The sequence below is a fragment of the Rutidosis leptorrhynchoides genome, chromosome 6 (assembly GCF_046630445.1).
Source record: "Rutidosis leptorrhynchoides isolate AG116_Rl617_1_P2 chromosome 6, CSIRO_AGI_Rlap_v1, whole genome shotgun sequence".
In the NCBI taxonomy this organism is placed as follows: domain Eukaryota; kingdom Viridiplantae; phylum Streptophyta; class Magnoliopsida; order Asterales; family Asteraceae; genus Rutidosis; species Rutidosis leptorrhynchoides.
The window spans coordinates 332,208,597-332,223,139 of NC_092338.1; positions in this window are offsets into that span (position 1 = coordinate 332,208,597).

The following is a 14,543-nucleotide window of genomic DNA, read 5'->3' on the forward strand; positions in this document are numbered from 1 at the left end:
TAGCGTTAATATAATACAAAATGAAATACTAAATTAAGTCAATTTTGATTGATTTGACCGACTTATGACCGATTTTAACAGAATTTCTGACTTTTGACCGGCGTTGACCCAATTTTTTATGCATTTGACATGACTTTTAACCGTTGACCGGCTTATAAGAAAACGGGACGGGGTCGAAACGGTTTAGTCACCAAAACGCAGCAACGGGCATTGCAACGGACACAACGGACACAACGGACACCGTTTACAACAGTGGCTACAGGTATGAGTCTCAAATGTAGAGTGGCGAAGATATCAATAACTTTTGCATTTGTTGCCCATTCAAACGCCCTAAACTTGACCTTCTTCACTATTATCGAACGACATGTGAACTCGTCGTAAAACAAAGCATTATTTCTAGCGATCCAAATACTCCAAATTGTAACGGGACCAATTAACCTCCAATATTTAGTCATCACATTTAATATAAGAGTATAATCAAGGTTGCAAAATTCGCTATTTAGGAATTAATCGGTTAGGACTTTGGAAGGAGTAATCGACAATTCGAAGATTAATCAGGATTAATCGAATTGCACTTTTTATACATTTAAATCATTTATTTTAAAATTATATGTGTAAATATAGAAGAAAGCCATAAACATAAACATAAAGCTTAACATAATTGTCTAAAATTTTTAATTTTGTTCAAAAACTCTAAAATTCTAATTTAAATTCATGTTAAAACGTTGACAAATTTTGACATTGATCAACAATACTGATTTTGACCCACTAATCAAAGTTGGCAGATTAATTAAATGAATTTTAGAAAAATTGAACGAACGTATCTCTAAAAAGAGTAATCGGGATTAATCGAGAGTAGTCGGAGTTTTTTAAAACATTGAGTATAATACACACGATTAGGCATGTTAAGAATTATAAAGCACAACAATTCTCGCTACCATCTAAATTAACAAATTCGATCAATTCAATTTGTTTCTACTAAGGGGGTGTTTGTCTTTGCGTTTAGAACTTGATTATCTGATTATCACGTTTTCAAATCGTAAATAATAATTTTTGTGTTTGGCAAATTAAACAAAAAAAATTCATTTATTGTGATTTGAGAGACTCAAAACGTGAAAAATAAAAAAGTAGGTTACCCTTTACGGCAGCAAAACGTGATTATTGTTGTTGCATTTTACTCGTAAATTTAACAAATAGTCAGATTTACCAAACACTTAATTGACTGATTATTTGATTATTGCGTTGTCAAACTGTATAATCAAATCCAAATACTATAAATTGATAACATGTTTTGATACATCTGATTGTTTGTTTATAATTATCTTCAACACATAATCAATTATCAAACGTAAAATCAAACACCCCCTAAAAACAACTGTAATGCTCAATCCATCCGGAAAAAAAAGAAAATGATAAACAGGACTACGTTTAAGCATTACATATATAAATTAATTTCATATTTATAATTACTTGTTGTCATGAATAACACTAATATCAAAATTATACTCCCTCCGTCTCATATTAATAGTCCACAGATAAAAAATACACAGTTTTAGGAAACGTCATAAAAGTACTGTACTTTCTGTTTACTTTTCAATTTTACCCTTACTTTTTCTCTCTTTTAATCATATCTACATACATTAAGAGCATAATAGAACTTTACCTTATATATATATATATATATATATATATATATATATATATATATATATATATATATATATATATATATATATATATATAAAGGTGGTCTATTAATTTAGAACAACCTAAAATAGAATACAGGACTATCGAAGTTGTGATGTGGTACATCGGTTAGTGGCCTACCTCTTTTAGGGGAGGTCAGGAGTTCGACCCCTGTTAGCTACATATTAAAAACACAAGCATCAGCATAGTCTGTAGTGACCCGAACTTTTCCATGTTTATATATATTAATTGAGATTGATATTTACATGATTAAATGTTTCCAACATGATTAAGCAATCAAACTTGTTAAGACTTGATTAATTGAAATAGGTTTCATATAGACAATTGACCACCCAAGTTGACCGGTGATTCACGAACGTTAAAACTTGTAAAAACTATATGATGACATATATATGGATATATATATAGTTAACATGATACTATGATAAGTAAACATATCATTAAGTATATTAACAATGAACTACATATGTAAAAACAAGACTACTAACTTAATGATTTTTAAACGAGACATATATGTAACGATTATCGTTGTAAAGACATTTAATGTATATATATCATATTAAGAGATATTCATACATGATAATATCATAATAATATAATAATTTAAAATCTCATTTGATATTATAAACATTGGGTTAACAACATTTAACAAGATCGTTAACCTAAAGGTTTCAAAACAACACTTACATGTAACGACTAACGATGACTTAACGACTCAGTTAAAATGTATATACATGTAGTGTTTTAATATGTATTTATACACTTTTGAAAGACTTCAATACACTTATCAAAATACTTCTACTTAACAAAAATGCTTACAATTACATCCTCGTTCAGTTTCATCAACAATTCTACTCGTATGCACCCGTATTCGTACTCGTACAATACACAGCTTTTAGATGTATGTACTATTGGTATATACACTCCAATGATCAGCTCTTAGCAGCCCATGTGAGTCACCTAACACATGTGGGAACCATCATTTGGCAACTAGCATGAAATATCTCATAAAATTACAAAAATATGAGTAATCATTCATGACTTATTTACATGAAAACAAAATTACATATCCTTTATATCTAATCCATACACCAACGACCAAAAACACCTACAAACACTTTCATTCTTCAATTTTCTTCATCTAATTGATCTCTCTCAAGTTCTATCTTCAAGTTCTAAGTGTTCTTCATATATTCTACAAGTTCTAGTTACATAAAATCAAGAATACTTTCAAGTTTGCTAGCTCACTTCCAATCTTGTAAGGTGATCATCCAACCTCAAGAAATCTTTGTTTCTTACAGTAGGTTATCATTCTAATACAAGGTAATAATCATATTCAAACTTTGGTTCAATTTCTATAACTATAACAATCTTATTTCAAGTGATGATCTTACTTGAACTTGTTTTCGTGTCATGATTCTGCTTCAAGAACTTCGAGCCATCCAAGGATCCATTGAAGCTAGATCCATTTTTCTCTTTTCCAGTAGGTTTATCCAAGGAACTTAAGGTAGTAATGATGTTCATAACATCATTCGATTCATACATATAAAGCTATCTTATTCGAAGGTTTAAACTTGTAATCACTAGAACATAGTTTAGTTAATTCTAAACTTGTTCGCAAACAAAAGTTAATCCTTCTAACTTGACTTTTAAAATCAACTAAACACATGTTCTATATCTATATGATATGCTAACTTAATGATTTAAAATCTGGAAACACGAAAAACACCGTAAAACCGGATTTACGCCGTCGTAGTAACACCGCGGGCTGTTTTGGGTTAGTTAATTAAAAACTATGATAAACTTTGATTTAAAAGTTGTTATTCTGAGAAAATGATTTTTATTATGAACATGAAACTATATCCAAAAATTATGGTTAAACTCAAAGTGGAAGTATGTTTTCTAAAATGGTCATCTAGACGTCGTTCTTTCGACTGAAATGACTACCTTTACAAAAACGACTTGTAACTTATTTTTTCGACTATAAACCTATACTTTTCTGTTTAGATTCATAAAATAGAGTTCAATATGAAACCATAGCAATTTGATTCACTCAAAACGGATTTAAAATGAAGAAGTTATGGGTAAAACAAGATTGGATAATTTTTCTCATTTTAGCTACGTGAAAATTGGTAACAAATCTATTCCAACCATAACTTAATCAACTTGTATTGTATATTATGTAATCTTGAGATACCATAGACACGTATACAATGTTTCGACCTATCATGTCGACACATCTATATATATTTCGGAACAACCATAGACACTCTATATGTGAATGTTGGAGTTAGCTATACAGGGTTGAGGTTGATTCCAAAATATATATAGTTTGAGTTGTGATCAATACTGAGATACGTATACACTGGGTCGTGGATTGATTCAAGATAATATTTATCGATTTATTTCTGTACATCTAATTGTGGACAACTAGTTGTAGGTTACTAACGAGGACAGCTGACTTAATAAACTTAAAACATCAAAATATATTAAAAGTGTTGTAAATATATTTTGAACATACTTTGATATATATGTATATATTGTTATAGGTTCGTGAATCAACCAGTGGCCAAGTCTTACTTCCCGACGAAGTAAAAATCTGTGAAAGTGAGTTATAGTCCCACTTTTAAATTCTAATATTTTTGGGATGAGAATACATGCAGGTTTTATAAATGATTTACAAAATAGACACAAGTACGTGAAACTACATTCTATGGTTGAATTATCGAAATCGAATATGCCCCTTTTTATTAAGTCTGGTAATCTAAGAATTAGGGAACAGACACCCTAATTGACGCGAATCCTAAAGATAGATCTATTGGGCCTAACAAACCCCATCCAAAGTACCGGATGCTTTAGTACTTCGAAATTTATATCATATCCGAAGGGTGTCCCGGAATGATGGGGATATTCTTATATATGCATCTTGTTAATGTCGGTTACCAGGTGTTCACCATATGAATGATTTTTATCTCTATGTATGGGATGTGTATTGAAATATGAAATCTTGTGGTCTATTGTTACGATTTGATATATATAGGTTAAACCTATAACTCACCAACATTTTTGTTGACGTTTAAAGCATGTTTATTCTCAGGTGAATACTAAGAGCTTCCGCTGTTGCATACTAAAATAAGGACAAGATTTGGAGTCCATGTTTGTATGATATTGTGTAAAAACTGCATTCAAGAAACTGATTTCGATGTAACATATTTGTATTGTAAACCATTATGTAATGGTCGTGTGTAAACAGGATATTTTAGATTATCATTATTTGATAATCTACGTAAAGCTTTTTAAACCTTTATTTATGAAATAAAGGTTATGGTTTGTTTTAAAAATGAATGCAGTCTTTGAAAAACGTCTCATATAGAGGTCAAAACCTCGCAACGAAATCAATTAATATGGAACGTTTTTAATCAATAAGAACGGGACATTTCAGTTGGTATCAGAGCGTTGGTCTTAGAGAACCAGAATTTTGCATTAGTGTGTCTTATCGAGTTTGTTAGAATGCATTAGTGAGTCTGGACTTCGACCGTGTTTACTTGAAAAATGATTGCTTAATAAATTTTGTTGGAAACTATATATTTTTAACATGTGAATATTATGTGATATATTAATCTCTTAACGCGTTTGATATTATGTGATAGATGTCTACCTCTAGAACAAGTCCCATTGACTCACCTAATAATAATGAAGAGTCAAATATAAATTGGAATGATTCGTGGACTGATTCACAAGTTCCCGAAGAGGAACCGGAAGAAGAGTCGGAACCGGAAGAAGAATCAGAACCGGAAGAGGAGGAACCGGATGAAGAAATAGAACCAGTGGGGGAAATAATAAAACGGTTAAGTAAAAGAAAATCCTCAACCAACCGACCAAGGTTAATTATGGCCAATGGTGTTTCCGCCAAGGAAGCAAAATATTGGGAGGATTACCAATTCTCCGATGAATCGGATTCCGACGAGAATTCCGATGATGTTATAGAAATTACCCCAACTGAATTTAAAAAGGCAAAAGAAAATAATAAGGGAAAGGGCATAAAAATAGAGAAATCTAATTCCAACCCCGATGAACTTTATATGTATCGTCAACCCCTGAAGTCCTTAAGTTGTAACAATGACCCGGGAACCTCTAAACCACCAGGTTTTTCTAAACCAATGTGGAAAATTACGGCTCGTATTAGGGGAACATCATATATCCCTAGAAACCTGGCAAAACGAACCAAAACCGAAGAAGAAGAAACGAGCGAGTCGGAATAAGATAGTTGTATTCGTATGGTGTAATATATGTAATATAGTGTGCTTATGCTTTATGATATATGTAAAAATTGCTTGTATTAATAAGTATTTTTTTTATGAATCTAACTCTTGTCTATTTTACAGTTTAAAAACACAAAATGGATAGACAACCCAATATTTTAAGAGACCTACCCGGAGACATGATTGATGAAATCTTGTCTAAAGTCGGTCAGAATTCCTCGGCACAACTATTTAAGGCGAGATCAGTTTGTAAGACATTCGAAGAACGTTCCAAGAATGTCTTGGTTTATAAGAGACTTTCGTTTGAAACATGGGGGATATCACATTGGGAAACCCATAAGTTACGATGTGTTTACTTTGACACATATATTGCGGGGAACCCAAATGCTATTTTACGCAACGGGTTAAGAAATTATTTTGACTCAATATATCCGAATATTGGACTTCGTGATTTAGAAAAAGCGGCTAACATGCAACATAAAGAAGCATGTTATGCTTACGGATTAGTAATGTTCGCTTCTCACCAAAGTGAGAACAAGAACATCGGGCTACAACTATTAAACAAAATGTTTCCACAAGTGACGGAGTCGGTAATTGGGGTAAGAAATGAGGTTTTTAGATTGTTACGGGACTGTTGGACATTACGTAACCCTCGTCCCTTTGACGACATTACAACACGCTGTCTTATCAACGGCCATAACGGTTATGTTCCACAAGACCAAGGATGGGAAGTAATCCTAGTAAAACCAGAATGCATGACTTGTTTCTGGATGTATGAATTACGTGTCTTTATTGCCTTTGTTGAACGACTTGTGTACTAGCTAGAATTATCTTCACAACTATCTTGTATCAAAGTTATTGTGTGCTATATTTCATGCTTTATGTAAAATAAGCGGTATTGTAAGTTTGTAAAATATTGTATAAAAGTTTGAACGCGAAATATTATTATAATCAGTTTTTCATATAGAATTGTAGTAGTTGAATTGTATATTAGCTACTAAGTATGAACTTAACGGGTAGGTACTACCCGAATTTAAACTTATAAAACGCTAATATGAAGAAAAAGCTTTTATAAATGAGTTCATATTATGCTACGAAATACTATTAACTACTCTTAATATTCTGTATGATTAACTTGTTCCATTTGACTATTTTGAAGGAAATGGCACCGACTACTCGACACACCGTGAATATGAATGAAGAGGAATTCCGTACTTTTCTAGCTTCAAACATAGCCGCAGTACAGGCTGCGCTACATACCAACAATAACCTTGGATCTAGCAGTACAGGAAATCGTGTAGGATGCACCTACAAAGAATTCACTGCCTGCAAACCTTTGGAATTTGATGGAACCGAAGGACCGATCGGATTGAAACGGTGGACCGAGAAGGTCGAATCGGTGTTTGCCATAAGTAAGTGTACTGAAGAGGACAAAGTGAAGTACGCTACGCATACCTTCACAGGTTCTGCGTTAACATGGTGGAATACCTATCTAGAGCAAGTGGGACAAGACGATGCGTACGCACTACCGTGGTCAGCATTCAAGCACTTGATGAACGAGAAGTACCGTCCCAGAACCGAGGTCAATAAGCTCAAGACAGAACTTAGAGGGTTACGAACCCAAGGATTTGATATTACCACGTACGAAAGACGATTCACAGAATTGTGCCTATTGTGTCCGGGAGCATTCGAAGATGAGGAAGAGAAGATCGGCGCGTTTGTGAAAGGATTACCGGAAAGAATCCAAGAAGATATAAGTTCACACGAGCCCGCCTCCATACAACAGGCATGTAGAATGGCTCACAAACTAGTGAACCAGATTGAAGAAAGAATTAAAGAACATACTGCTGAAGAGGCCAATGTGAAGCAAGTCAAAAGAAAGTGGGAGGAAAACGGTGATAAGAATCACCAATACAACAACAACAGCAATTACAACAATTATCCCAACAATCGCAACATCAATCGCAACTACAACAAACGGCCCAACAACAACAACAACAGCAACTACAACAATCATCCCAACAACAATAATAACCGCAACAACAACAACAATCAGAAGCAGCTATGCCAAAGGTGTGAAAAGAATCACTCGGGGTTCTGCACCAAATTTTGCAACAAGTGTAAAAGAAATGGTCATAGCGCGGCGAAGTGTGAGGCTTACGGACCAGGGGTTAATAGAACGAAAGGAACAAATGGTGTAGGAATGAGTAATGGCGGAGCAAGTAGTGTCGCAGCAAGTTATGCAAATGTAGTTTGTTATAAATGTGGAAAACCGGGCCACATTATTAGAAATTGCCCGAACCAGGAGAACACGAATGGACAAGGCCGCGGAAGGGTTTTCAATATTAATGCGGCAGAGGCACAGGAAGACCCGGAGCTTGTTACGGGTACGTTTCTTATTGACAATAAATCTGCTTACGTTTTATTTGATTCGGGTGCGGATAGAAGCTATATGAGTAGAGATTTTTGTGCTAAATTAAGTTGTCCATTGACGCCTTTGGATAGTAAATTTTTACTCGAATTAGCAAATGGTAAATTAATTTCAGCAGATAATATATGTCGGAATCGAGAAATTAAACTGGTTAGCGAAACATTTAAGATTGATTTGATACCAGTAGAGTTAGGGAGTTTTGATGTGATAATCGGTATGGACTGGTTGAAAGAAGTGAAAGCAGAGATCGTTTGTTACAAAAATGCAATTCGCATTATACGAGAAAAAGGAAAACCCTTAATGGTGTACGGAGAAAAGGGCAACACGAAGCTACATCTTATTAGTAATTTGAAGGCACAAAAACTAATAAGAAAAGGTTACTATGCTGTTCTAGCACACGTCGAGAAAGTACAAACTGAAGAAAAGAGCATCAATGATGTTCCCATTGCAAAAGAATTTCCCGATGTATTTCTGAAAGAATTACTGGGATTACCCCCACATCGATCCGTTGAATTTCAAATAGATCTTGTACCAGGAGCTGCACCAATAGCTCGTGCTCCTTACAGACTCGTACCCAACGAGATGAAAGAACTGCAAATAAAATTACAAGAACTTTTAGAGCGTGGTTTCATTCGACCAAGCACATCACCGTGGGGAGCTCCTGTTTTGTTTGTCAAGAAGAAAGATGGTACATTCAGGTTGTGTATCGACTACCGAGAGTTGAACAAACTTACCATCAAGAACCGCTACCCACTACCGAGAATCGACGACTTATTTGATCAACTACAAGGCTCGTATGTTTATTCAAAGATTGACTTACGTTCCGGGTATCATCAAATGCGGGTGAAAGAAGATGATATTCCAAAGACTGCTTTCAGAACACGTTACGGTCATTACGAGTTTATGGTCATGCCGTTTGGTTTAACTAATGCACCAGCTGTGTTCATGGATCTTATGAACCGAGTGTGTGGACCATACCTTGACAAGTTTGTCATTGTTTTCATTGATGACATACTTATTTACTCAAAGAATGACCAAGAACACGGTGAACATTTGAGAAAGGTGTTAGAAGTATTGAGGAAGGAAGAATTGTACGCTAAGTTTTCAAAGTGTGCATTTTGGTTGGAAGAAGTTCAATTCCTCGGTCACATAGTGAACAAAGAAGGTATTAAGGTGGATCCGGCAAAGATAGAAACTGTTGAAAAGTGGGAAACCCCGAAAACTCCGAAACACATACGCCAGTTTTTAGGACTAGCTGGTTACTACAGAAGGTTCATCCAAGACTTTTCCAGAATAGCAAAACCCTTGACTGCATTAACGCATAAAGGGAAGAAATTTGAATGGAATGATGAACAAGAGAAAGCGTTTCAGTTATTGAAGAAAAAGCTAACTACGGCACCTATATTGTCATTGCCTGAAGGGAATGATGATTTTGTGATTTATTGTGACGCATCAAAGCAAGGTCTCGGTTGTGTATTAATGCAACGAACGAAGGTGATTGCTTATGCGTCTAGACAATTGAAGATTCACGAACAAAATTATACGACGCATGATTTGGAATTAGGCGCGGTTGTTTTTGCATTAAAGACTTGGAGGCACTACTTATATGGGGTCAAAAGTATTATATATACCGACCACAAAAGTCTTCAACACATATTTAATCAGAAACAACTGAATATGAGGCAGCGTAGGTGGATTGAATTATTGAATGATTACGACTTTGAGATTCGTTACCACCCGGGGAAGGCAAATGTGGTAGCCGATGCCTTGAGCAGGAAGGACAGAGAACCCATTCGAGTAAAATCTATGAATATAATGATTCATAATAACCTTACTACTCAAATAAAGGAGGCGCAACAAGGAGTTTTAAAAGAGGGAAATTTAAAGGATGAAATACCCAAAGGATCGGAGAAGCATCTTAATATTCGGGAAGACGGAACCCGGTATAGGGCTGAAAGGATTTGGGTACCAAAATTTGGAGATATGAGAGAAATGGTACTTAGAGAAGCTCATAAAACCAGATACTCAATACATCCTGGAACGGGGAAGATGTACAAGGATCTCAAGAAACATTTTTGGTGGCCGGGTATGAAAGCCGATGTTGCTAAATACGTAGGAGAATGTTTGACGTGTTCTAAGGTCAAAGCTGAGCATCAGAAACCATCAGGTCTACTTCAACAACCCGAAATCCCGGAATGGAAATGGGAAAACATTACCATGGATTTCATCACTAAATTGCCAAGGACTGCAAGTGGTTTTGATACTATTTGGGTAATAGTTGATCGTCTCACCAAATCAGCACACTTCCTGCCAATAAGAGAAGATGACAAGATGGAGAAGTTAGCACGACTGTATTTGAAGGAAGTCGTCTCCAGACATGGAATACCAATCTCTATTATCTCTGATAGGGATGGCAGATTTATTTCAAGATTCTGGCAGACATTACAGCAAGCATTAGGAACTCGTCTAGACATGAGTACTGCCTATCATCCACAAACTGATGGGCAGAGCGAAAGGACGATACAAACGCTTGAAGACATGCTACGAGCATGTGTTATTGATTTCGGAAACAGTTGGGATCGACATCTACCGTTAGTAGAATTTTCCTACAACAACAGCTACCATTCAAGCATTGAGATGGCACCGTTTGAAGCACTTTATGGTAGAAAGTGCAGGTCTCCGATTTGTTGGAGTGAAGTGGGGGATAGACAGATTACGGGTCCGGAGATTATACAAGAAACTACCGAGAAGATCATCCAAATTCAACAACGGTTGAAAACCGTCCAAAGTCGACAAAAGAGCTACGCTGACATTAAAAGAAAAGATATAGAATTTGAAATTGGAGAGATGGTCATGCTTAAAGTTGCACCTTGGAAAGGCGTTGTTCGATTTGGTAAACGAGGGAAATTAAATCCAAGGTATATTGGACCATTCAAGATTATTGATCGTGTCGGACCAGTAGCTTACCGACTTGAGTTACCTCAACAACTCGCGGCTGTACATAACACTTTCCACGTCTCGAATTTGAAGAAATGTTTTGCTAAAGAAGATCTCACTATTCCGTTAGATGAAATCCAAATCAACGAAAAACTTCAATTCATCGAAGAACCCGTCGAAATAATGGATCGTGAGGTTAAAAGACTTAAGCAAAACAAGATACCAATTGTTAAGGTTCGATGGAATGCTCGTAGAGGACCCGAGTTCACCTGGGAGCGTGAAGATTAGATGAAGAAGAAATACCCGCATCTATTTCCAGAAGATTCGTCAACACCTTCAACAGCTTAAAATTTCGGGACGAAATTTATTTAACGGGTAGGTACTGTAGTGACCCGAACTTTTCCATGTTTATATATATTAATTGAGATTGATATTTACATGATTAAATGTTTCCAACATGATTAAGCAATCAAACTTGTTAAGACTTGATTAATTGAAATAGGTTTCATATAGACAATTGACCACCCAAGTTGACCGGTGATTCACGAACGTTAAAACTTGTAAAAACTATATGATGACATATATATGGATATATATATAGTTACATTGATACTATGATAAGTAAACATATCATTAAGTATATTAACAATGAACTACATATGTAAAAACAAGACTACTAACTTAATGATTTTTAAACGAGACATATATGTAACGATTATCGTTGTAAAGACATTTAATGTATATATATCATATTAAGAGATATTCATACATGATAATATCATAATAATATAATAATTTAAAATCTCATTTGATATTATAAACATTGGGTTAACAATATTTAACAAGATCGTTAACCTAAAGGTTTCAAAACAACACTTACATGTAACGACTAACGATGACTTAACGACTCAGTTAAAATGTATATACATGTAGTGTTTTAATATGTATTTATACACTTTTGAAAGACTTCAATACACTTATCAAAATACTTCTACTTAACAAAAATGCTTACAATTACATCCTCGTTCAGTTTCATCAACAATTCTACTCGTATGCACCCGTATTCGTACTCGTACAATACACAGCTTTTAGATGTATGTACTATTGGTATATACACTCCAATGATCAGCTCTTAGCAGCCCATGTGAGTCACCTAACACATGTGGGAACCATCATTTGGCAACTAGCATGAAATATCTCATAAAATTACAAAAATATGAGTAATCATTCATGACTTATTTACATGAAAACAAAATTACATATCCTTTATATCTAATCCATACACCAACGACCAAAAACACCTACAAACACTTTCATTCTTCAATTTTCTTCATCTAATTGATCTCTCTCAAGTTCTATCTTCAAGTTCTAAGTGTTCTTCATATATTCTACAAGTTCTAGTTACATAAAATCAAGAATACTTTCAAGTTTGCTAGCTCACTTCCAATCTTGTAAGGTGATCATCCAACCTCAAGAAATCTTTGTTTCTTACAGTAGGTTATCATTCTAATACAAGGTAATAATCATATTCAAACTTTGGTTCAATTTCTATAACTATAACAATCTTATTTCAAGTGATGATCTTACTTGAACTTGTTTTCGTGTCATGATTCTGCTTCAAGAACTTCGAGCCATCCAAGGATCCATTGAAGCTAGATCCATTTTTCTCTTTTCCAGTAGGTTTATCCAAGGAACTTAAGGTAGTAATGATGTTCATAACATCATTCGATTCATACATATAAAGCTATCTTATTCGAAGGTTTAAACTTGTAATCACTAGAACATAGTTTAGTTAATTCTAAACTTGTTCGCAAACAAAAGTTAATCCTTCTAACTTGAATTTTAAAATCAACTAAACACATGTTCTATATCTATATGATATGCTAACTTAATGATTTAAAATCTGGAAACACGAAAAACACCGTAAAACCGGATTTACGCCGTCGTAGTAACACCGCGGGCTGTTTTGGGTTAGTTAATTAAAAACTATGATAAACTTTGATTTAAAAGTTGTTATTCTGAGAAAATGATTTTTATTATGAACATGAAACTATATCAAAAAATTATGGTTAAACTCAAAGTGGAAGTATGTTTTCTAAAATGGTCATCTAGACGTCGTTCTTTCGACTGAAATGACTACCTTTACAAAAACGACTTGTAACTTATTTTTTCGACTATAAACCTATACTTTTCTGTTTAGATTCATAAAATAGAGTTCAATATGAAACCATAGCAATTTGATTCACTCAAAACGGATTTAAAATGAAGAAGTTATGGGTAAAACAAGATTGGATAATTTTTCTCATTTTAGCTACGTGAAAATTGGTAACAAATCTATTCCAACCATAACTTAATCAACTTGTATTGTATATTATGTAATCTTGAGATACCATAGACACGTATACAATGTTTCGACCTATCATGTCGACACATCTATATATATTTCGGAACAACCATAGACACTCTATATGTGAATGTTGGAGTTAGCTATACAGGGTTGAGGTTGATTCCAAAATATATATAGTTTGAGTTGTGATCAATACTGAGATACGTATACACTGGGTCGTGGATTGATTCAAGATAATATTTATCGATTTATTTCTGTACATCTAATTGTGGACAACTAGTTGTAGGTTACTAACGAGGACAGCTGACTTAATAAACTTAAAACATCAAAATATATTAAAAGTGTTGTAAATATATTTTGAACATACTTTGATATATATGTATATATTGTTATAGGTTCGTGAATCAACCAGTGGCCAAGTCTTACTTCCCGACGAAGTAAAAATCTGTGAAAGTGAGTTATAGTCCCACTTTTAAATTCTAATATTTTTGGGATGAGAATACATGCAGGTTTTATAAATGATTTACAAAATAGACACAAGTACGTGAAACTACATTCTATGGTTGAATTATCGAAATCGAATATGCCCCTTTTTATTAAGTCTGGTAATCTAAGAATTAGGAAACAGACACCCTAATTGACGCGAATCCTAAAGATAGATCTATTGGGCCTAACAAACCCCATCCAAAGTACCGGATGCTTTAGTACTTCGAAATTTATATCATATCCGAAGGGTGTCCCGGAATGATGGGGATATTCTTATATATGCATCTTGTTAATGTCGGTTACCAGGTGTTCACCATATGAATGATTTTTATCTCTATGTATGGGATGTGTATTGAAATATGAAATCTTGTGG